Below are 9485 nucleotides of genomic sequence, written 5' to 3'. Positions count from 1 at the left end.
TAATTACCATGAAAAGGCACAAGAGAATATGAAAAGTTGCATCTTTAAAACACCAGGAGTTTAAGGATACAAGTACACGCGGATATCCTAAGTGCATATTACATGGAAACTATATTTTAGTTTAAAGAGGTGCAACAGTTCCAGTGACCCTTCTACAATTGTTTGCTCAATCAGTCTCCAATGTGCATCTCATGTGACGATAAGCATAAATACCGGACAACTGACTCCCATTTTAAATGGATAAAGCTCTGATCTTATTTTACTCTACGTGCCACACATCAATCTTTCATGTAACCAAGCTCATAACCAAAGGAATGCTTTAAGGGGCCCAGTGCTTTATGTACGTGAAAGAATGGCCTGCTCATTGAAGCAAGTAAAGATTGAGGGAAGGGAAACACAAAATGAACAGCCCCTTCATAATTCTTTTGAACCAACTTGTACTAGATCTACGTACAAGCAAAATTTAGAACTCTTTTAACAGAAGTCGGAAATGCTGTACACCACCCTCGCATATCCATCAACATAATCCTTGACTTACTAGCCCTAAGCGAATACAAATCATAGAACTGCCAGATTGAAAATCTCAAATATTTGAGGACAAAGGTTGATGGAACTTATTTGAAACCACATATCAACCTTTACATTTTTTAGGCTCTCCAGGTAGATAAACAAAAGATACAATAATAAGCATAACTTTCTGCGTTTTTAGCAATTTTTTATTCTAATAAGTCTGAGTAGATTTTTCAGTTGGCCAAATTGGGACAAGAGCACACACAACCAATAGAAGGACAGGCACTTAAAAATATTACTTGTGCAACATGTGGAAGACAACGTGAGCTTGACAAGATCCTCTTTACTCTGGGGGTTGGCGTAACAATCTCTCCAGCATCATCTATATCTGAATGAGCGGCTACCGTACTGTGCAATATGGACAATGCCACATCTCCTACCTGAAAAAGAACACGCCCGTTTTAGGAACATTGTAAAACAAGCATACCCAACTATAGGTAGGTGTATCAAGTAAAGACTCCTTCCATGTTATTATTTGTCCCTTTGGCGCAGGAAAACCAAAAATTTCTCTACATAAGATATCCTATTTAAATAACAAAGTAAATAAGAAAGAACCTCGTTCAGTAACTAATTAATAATATATTTAGTCTAAGAAATGTAGATGATCATAAGAGCGAAAAATTCTTCGTTATCACAGTAGAAATTACTTTATTTCATATTCTGTGGCGAAAAACTGCAACAGAATGATCATGATCATAGTCTGTAGTCCAGTAATTAGTCTCTATAGAAACTAGATACTAATTCAACTCCATCAGTTCAGCAGTAGTTTGATATATAAACAACACTACAGTGCTATTGAAGATCCCCCAAGATCCGCAAAGAGCTAGAGTAGTTCAATACAAGTCAGCAGACATGATGGAAACAGGAAGCACAGAGTTCATGGTGATCCTGATTGGCATCACGGTACCATTCTGGATGATACAGGTATAGACAAAAGGATACCAATTAAAGGCCTAAATCCAATGAACTCCAATTCTCAAATTGAACAGCCTGCTTAATTATTTCAAAGTTTCAGATCTAGATCTATTAACAAGTTGCACATTTTAGAGACCAAATGCAATAGAAGGGTTTTGGGGGTAGCTGATCATAAACCAATCTTGACTAGCATAATCATTCATGATACATGTACTCACAGAGCTTCCCAGAGATTGCAATTGCATGCTCATGTACATAAGTTCAACAATTTACATAGCAACAGGCATATCATAATTCGAGAAAGGAATAGTAAAAGAATATGGGGACAGTATGTCTACTGTTGTGGACAATTTTAGTATATTGCCATTATTGCACTCAAAAAGTCAAAACCATCAAGCATCCTCTAAAATGCTCTGATACTTTATGACTTAGAGATATCCACCAAATTACCTTCATTTAGCTCCAACTAACATGCATCATTCTACAGCGCGACACAGTAATTAGCATTCCAATTGTGATCAAAAGTCATATATTACATAAATGAAGCAATTATTTGCATATATTTCAATTTTAAATAATAATTATTATCTTACTAGGTTTTTGCACAGGGGCATAACAAGAAAAGGAATGCTGGTAAAATACTAAATTTCCAAGAGACCATTTCTGCGTGATACCAGAAGAGGATCACACATAAGAAAAGAAAACAAACCTAGAACATAACGAGACTGCAAGATCATATGATAACTGGAAGCGAGACACCATTGGAGGACACCTAATAGCTGCACTATGTATTGCAGCTTCTCTTGCAACGGTCAACGATTCAGTATTAGCCATATCAGCAGCATCTCCACAACAATAATATCCTAAAACAATAAGATCGAATAAACAGAATAAGCACTTTAATTTCAGATATTGATATTAAATAACTTCTCTAGATAGATCAACATAAATATCGATAGGAATTAAGCCAGTACAAGCGACTTACCAGGACTGAACCCCGAGTGATAAGCTCTTGGGAAGTGACAACAAAGTATCGAGCTTTTTGCACCAGTAGTCAAGAAAAGCATTGATTTAAGAGAGTGACTTACAATGCAACCAAAGATTAAATCACTAAAGATGCAGGGCAACAAAAAGTAACACAGACCTAATTACAAATGATGGTATCTAATTGTATCTGTTGATTTTCAATGGATAAGAAAATCCCTAGCAGAATGCTAAGTCCTCAAAGGTACCTAAAAGATTTTTACAGTACTTATGTTCCATATATTCTTCTCATGATGTAATCTTTTTTTCATTTAAAACACCTTGCTGTGAGCTCATAACTCAATACCACCCAATATCTATTGTCGAGTATGGACTTGAATTTTACTCCTTCAACACTTCAATAGCATAAAAAGATAAATGCAGGAGAGCACTAACACACCTAGCCCCTCGAAAGAATAGATCGCACTACCAATGAATGAATGGGTTCTGCATAAGAGTGTAGGGGACAAATGATAAAGATGATATGATAGCATATAAATAGTCACCTGCACCACCGAACACCAGCACTAAGAAGCACATCCAGCGACATCATCTGGTGTTCTCACCAAGTGTAGCAAATGTAACTGAAAGGTATCTGATGAACTTCATTAAAGAGTTTAACAGAAGATGGAACACAAAAAAGGAATCTGATTTTATTATCAATTATTAGTTAACAATGATTCCCAACCTCACATACCTGGATAAACCGCATTCATGGGCCAGTATAGATTAGAAGTGAAAAATTTATAATACTTGTCTATATGCACCATGGTAGACTTCTTTAACTCTTACATGCAAGCACATACATTTTCCTTTTAAGGGGCGGTCATGTAAGATGCACTACTGCTACATACTGAACTTGCACCCTCACCCTGCTGGGATGGCAATCTAAAGGGAATAATTAATTAAGATTAAAGAAAACTATAATAATATAGAATTTAAATATTGTTACAATAAATACAAGGCCAGAATCTATCTCCTCCTCCTCCCAACCAAAAATAGTAGTCACATAAGAAAAGGCATGCCAAAGTAGAGGATTTTACACACAAAATTTTCAGCACCAAAAAAATGTGACAATTTTTTAATAAATCAATAAAGAAAAGAAAGGACTGCCGCAATGTCATTAAAGTTATTGCCTCCAACAAAATGAAATACTATGTGCACGTAATCTCAAAACACAAACGCCGCAACACATTATGCAAATGCTAACTTATCATAACGAGGGTAAGAGGCAAATCACATCACAACACTTCGTTTTGCCAAGTATAGAGGAGGACAATCAAGCTTCCACAAAATCTATGGATTTCAAAGTGTTATCATCCTCGATGCTAGCACAATACCCTTTTATCTCCTCACACCTACCTAGTCGGGACAGATTCCGCTTTTCTTTCTTTTCTTTGGCCACTAATGAATTTTTTTTCTTTTTTCTTCCCCTTTTGCTTTAGTCACGGCTTTTATTTTCTTTTTTTTTTCCTTTGTTTTTGCCCGCGACTTGTGTTCTTTAGGCCGTTTTCTGGTCTTTTGACGCGAATGACAACACTTGTGGTGAAGGCACCCGGTTACTCAACCAAAAAACATCGCATTCTGGCCTTTTTACGCGAATGACAACACTTGTGGTGAAGGCACCCGGTTACTCAACCAAAAGACGTTTTACCTAAAGTGCTTTGCATACTCATAGCTCCGGCCACCGTTTTACGTGAATAACAACATTTGTGATGAAGTTACCCAGTTACTAAGTGACCTAAACCAGCGGAGTAGATGTAATTTCCTTTTTCTTACTTTTCTTTCTTTCTTTCTTTTTTTTCTGGAAGGGGAAGGGCCTTTGAATTTTTCAAAATGGATGCATGTCCCCTGTTAGGGATATAAGGATCAATCGGGTAGAGTTTTAGCAAACAAATATGATCTCACAAGAATCCTAAGATTTAGTAGAAGCAAAGAAATTCCAACTCTCTTTCAAAGCAATTCAAAATGCATGAAATTATGCCTCAACGACTCCACAGTTAATTAAAGCAACAATCACATAACGCTAGTGCGCATTCATGTCTCAATCTTATGACTTCCTAAATCACATTTATTTGTCAAATTACTAAAAAATAATATAAACGGAAGTAGTTTGATAGTAACTGGCAAAAGAAAACAAAACAAAAGTAGTTTGATAGGATAACAAAAGATGAACAAAAATTTTAAAAAAAGTTACCCTCTGGTTCCAATGTGTTAATTAACACTACATATATGTCATGGAATTCTTTACTTTTGAAATGGTTTTATCTCATTTGGAAGGTGAATTGGGCTGTTCAAATCAAAATTAGAATATGAGAAGTTTCATGTAATTTCAATTGAACCAAGAGTCTAATCCTAAAATGCTAAACAATTACAGACATCCCGACAACAAAACATGTCTCACAGAGCTTGATATACCACAAAGAACACAATACACATCGTTTTACTTGAATGAGATAACATAAAAGCACAACCAAATTAAACAAGATGAGAAACACCACACCACAGTAGTAAAGTAATTGAAAACCACTAAAAAAGCATCCAACACTATTTATCAAAGGAACAAACTTGCCATAGATAAAAAGAAAATCACAACCCCATAATGTAGATGATAAATATCAAGAACTCAAGATAACAATGCAAACATATAAAGGAATGCTTGATGGATGAAATGAAGAGTGAAAGCCAAGAAAATGATCAACTTTTTACCACCATTATCATTTTGCAAAGACTTTCTAGTTTCTGTGTAATTGTTTTCAAAGACCGTCTTTGCCACCTCATACACCTTCCATTCGCGCCCAGCATGCATGAAGACATAAGACAAACAGATAATTTTGAAATTCCACAACCAAACTGCATGCTCACAAGAGGAATTAGTGTACTGTGCATCATTCGCCATTGTTGGATAAATAAATTACAAATAGAACTTACTTCTAAAGTCTTCATGAATCCTCAAGCTCTACCACCTTCTTGGACCATTCCTCCGAACCTTCCTCAAACGAGTGTACAAGCTTGGTTACCTATGTGGTCCAGAAACATTGAAACACAAAGACGTTGACAAATGCATTAGATGTGGCAAATGTCTACACACACACACACATATATATATATGAACAACCAATGCATTGCTTAAAAAGATAAGTAGTTGTTAAGACGAAGCCTTAACCAACCATCAATCATGAACTTATAAGGGCATCATACAACTAAGAACAACATGAATCATTACATGCACACAAACACAGCAAAAAGTGACACTCTTATAAACAAGACCGTCGTGCTTTGTTATATTGATCGCCAGCATGGTAAGTCCTCAAAGGTACCTAAAAGATTTTGACAATAATTATGTTCCATTTATTCTCCTCCCAATGTCATTGTGCTACTAGTGCTTAACTTAATACTACCCAATTACTCCCAAATATTATACTCCTTCAACCCTTGAACAACATTAAAAAGATAAACATAGGACGAGGACCAGCCCACCCATCCACTCAAAAGAATAGCTAGCACTACCAATGAACTAATGAATCGGTTCGCATAAGTTTCAGATCTATTAACAAGTTGAATATTTTCGAGAAAAAAAAATGAAAGTGTTTTGGGGGTAGCTGATCATAAATCAATCTTGAGTAGCATAATCATTCATGATACATGTACTCAGAAAGCTCCACAACTCAGTAAATTACCAAATGAAACAATATTCGAGCAGAAGCTCATCAGCTTCAATATTACCCAAACTGACTAAATACAGGACTATCACGAATAACGTCTACATAAGACCAAACTGTACAGAAAATCCTAATTTGAGGATTGTTCAAACAGCAGAAACAGCCTCTCACTCACAATATGGTATTAGATGAATGTATTCAACTTGGAAAGGAGACTGAACTGTTCGTGGTAATAACCAACAATGTTAAACTGTGAAGGCCCTTAAAACCATCAGAAATTGAAGCTGGTTCTTGAATTAGAAGATAAAGAGGGGTGAAAAATTGGATTTGGACAGGTCAAGGGGACCAAACATCATAAAAGAAAAAGTGGCTTCCATTAAAACTTCATGTAATAGAATTCATCATTCAAAAAGAACTAGCATGGTTCTGAAAATTAACTGTTACAAGTCATAAGAAGAAATCTCTGCTCTGCTCACCAGATGCATACGAGATTATTTGCCTTTTCAATGGTGAAATATAATGAGCCCCTTGGAATGCAGCAGCGCGTAGTACATTGAGTGGTCTGAAATCAACGGAATATGCCTTCTGAAAGCCATCCAGAATTGCCATCATTGTCGAGTTTGCAAGTCTCCTGTCTGATTTATATCCTCTTAGCAATGACACCTGAGCAACCATGGAGCGCTCATGATTTAGATAAATGCTCATGTCTTACAAATTGTCACATCTTAAGAGCTGGAATAACAAAGGAAGATTACGGGATAATTATACAGACACATATCCTCAGGTTTGGGTATTACGGATTAAACGAAAAAAGAAAAAAAAACAAAAAGAGGGAAAGGCCTATGAAGCATGATAATAAAGATCTATGAAGCACTTTATTCTCCACAATACACCTAAATGAAAACCACAAACAAGATAATCTGTGAACATTATAGGTTTCATCACAGAGGGAGACAGTTGCAGAATTGTGCTTACCCTAGTATTTCTTTGTTAATGTCTCTGGCATTGTACCTTGTATATCCAAAACCAGTGTAATCCCAAACCTAGAAGAAGACATTCATCAAATTCAGATGTAAACTGTTCCAACAATCCTTAGCAACATTTTTCTAATTTTAAGTAGAAGAAAATTACTGATTATATAGAGCAAGTTAAACACATTAGGATTGTCAAAGCAAAAATTAAATGAAAGAAGCACTAGAAAGCAAGATAAAGATGACATGTAAGATGGAGGGAGAAGGTATTTGCAAGCAAGGAAGTGAGAGCAAACTTAGGACATCAACAGAGAGTATTCCAGTATTCCTTCTTTATCTATCAATATATGAACAATGAGAAAATATTGGGCCAAGAAGGATTGTTCAAACAGCAGTAACATTTCGCAATACCATAATTTGAGGCCTCCTTCTCGCTCTGTCTCTCCCCCCTGCTTTTCTTGGTTTTCTTTACTCTGTTTTTTGGGTGAGAAATGAACACAAGAAAAAAGAAATGAAGGTGAGAGGGTTTCACCATGTGAGTGTGGGTGGGGTTTGATGATGGGGAGAAAACGGTGGTTTAAGGGTTTTTTCCAGCGGGGTTTTCCTTTCTTGGATTTGTACCCACATCCTCAGCTGCTTCTCCCGCGGGTGCTGCCGTACCATCACATTCGAACCCTTGAGTCGGCCATACCACCATGAACTTCACCTGCTTTCTTTAAACTTTTTCCTCGAAGAAGTGAACAGAGGAGAAGGGAAATGGTTTGATGGTGGGGTTGGGTGAGGGTATTTTGGCGGTGGGAGGACTGAACTGCGGCGTCTCTCCTTCGCCGGCTTTGGCTTTCTTGGAGGGAGAAACTGAGGGGTATTGTTTGAGGTGTGAGAAGAAGAATTTCAAGAGGTGTGACGGCCTTCGTCGTACCTGCAACATCACCTACTTGCCTCATCTACTTCTCCACATTCAGCAACATGTCAATTTTCGCTTCCAAATCTCCGCCTCCATATTCCTACAAAATTAAACCAACATGTCAATTTTCGCTTCCAAATCTCCGCCTCCATATTCCTACAAAATTAAACCAAAACATTCGATAATCACAGCACGAGATACAAAATCGGTAAGCCAACAATAGCGTATAAGCTAATTGGAAATCAGGAACGCGCATTTGCTTACCATTTCGATCGAATGGTAAGCCAACAATAGCGTATAAGCTAATTGGAAATCAGGAACGCGCATTTGCTTACCATTTCGATCGAATGGATACGACCAATTGGGGAATTTTTCGTGCAATCGATGAAAAACAAAACCCTAGAGAGAGAGAGAGAGAGAGAGAGAGGAGAGAGTTGAAATATGTTTTACCATGCGACCATCTTACCGCTAATAAACCTTTTACAAAATTATAAAATTTTTATTATAGATTTTGACCACTAAATTATGTTTATTATAACAAAAGTTCCCGTAAAAAAATAATTTAGTGTTGACAGAATAAAAACACTCTTTTAACTTATTTTTATATTTTTTGTTTCACTTTCTAAGTATATTTAATTAAAAAAATCTCTCTCAAACTACTTTTAGTAATTTTAAAATTTTCACTCAAATTTTTGTTTATAATAAAGTTCCCGTAAAAAAATAATTTAGTGTTGACAGAATAAAAACACCCTTTTAACTTATTTTTATGTTTTTTGTTTCACTTCCTAAGTATATTTAATTAAAAAATCTCTCTCAAAACTACTTTTAGTAATTTTAAAATTTTCACTCAAATTTTTATTTAAACGATAATGTTCAAAATGTATAACTTTATATAAACTATATAATACATAAGAAAAAGTTTACAAGTTCAATATGAAAATATGTTTTACAAAGAAAATTATTTACAAGCTCAATTTAATTTTATAAAAAAGTATATTATATAACTTATAATTTTTATATTAAATTACATGCATAAATATTTAAAATATAGCAGTCTATATAGCTCCCTCCATCCATATTATAAGAACCTTGAGATACAACAATATTGTATGATAGGCTTAAGAACTATTCCGACTGGATTATTTGTTGGGAACATACCACTACATGCTAGCCCTAATGCGATTGATGAAGATAAAATTGCCCACGCGTTTAATAATTCGTCCTGTAAAACGTTATCTTTTATCGCCCCAACGGTTCAAAATGGGAAAACTATAGTACGGCCGTCCTTGGACACAGTACGTGATGGATCCAAATGTTGGAAAACTACGACTGTCGGATATTTTCAGGGAAAAAAGTCGCTTTATCATCATCTGAAGGAATACGCTCATTCGATGTGGCAAGCACTGAGGGAGGTCACAGCGACAGCTAATGGATTCTTTT

At 35.8% G+C, this 9485-nt stretch overlaps 1 protein-coding gene and 1 long non-coding RNA gene across 3 annotated transcripts in view; both read right to left on the bottom strand.

Annotated features, from left to right (window-relative positions):
* LOC110011362 (dnaJ homolog subfamily C GRV2-like) overlaps nucleotides 1-2289 on the bottom strand; it is a 3632-nt gene extending 1343 nt beyond the window's left edge. The window contains exon 1 of one of the 2 annotated variants that reach the window (XM_020691371.1): nucleotides 2195-2289. The gene's annotated coding sequence lies outside the window, so the exon portion shown is untranslated. Of the gene's footprint in view, nucleotides 1-809; nucleotides 916-2194 lie in introns of those variants that run through there. The other variant, XM_020691370.1, reaches the window with a different exon arrangement.
* A 3199-nt stretch (nucleotides 2290-5488) lies between these two features.
* On the bottom strand, nucleotides 5489-8140 carry LOC105179630. Its single transcript, XR_849326.2, has 4 exons — nucleotides 7553-8140; nucleotides 7146-7213; nucleotides 6647-6833; nucleotides 5489-5528 (listed from the first exon to the last, which is right to left on the bottom strand). It is a non-coding gene; the product is annotated as an uncharacterized LOC105179630 (long non-coding RNA).
* Between the last annotated feature and the right edge of the window lie 1345 nt (nucleotides 8141-9485).

The sequence above is a fragment of the Sesamum indicum genome, unplaced genomic scaffold (assembly GCF_000512975.1).
Source record: "Sesamum indicum cultivar Zhongzhi No. 13 unplaced genomic scaffold, S_indicum_v1.0 scaffold00184, whole genome shotgun sequence".
Taxonomy (NCBI): domain Eukaryota; kingdom Viridiplantae; phylum Streptophyta; class Magnoliopsida; order Lamiales; family Pedaliaceae; genus Sesamum; species Sesamum indicum.
Note: the sequence above shows the minus strand (reverse complement) of the source record. Positions and strands in the feature narration are given on the sequence as shown.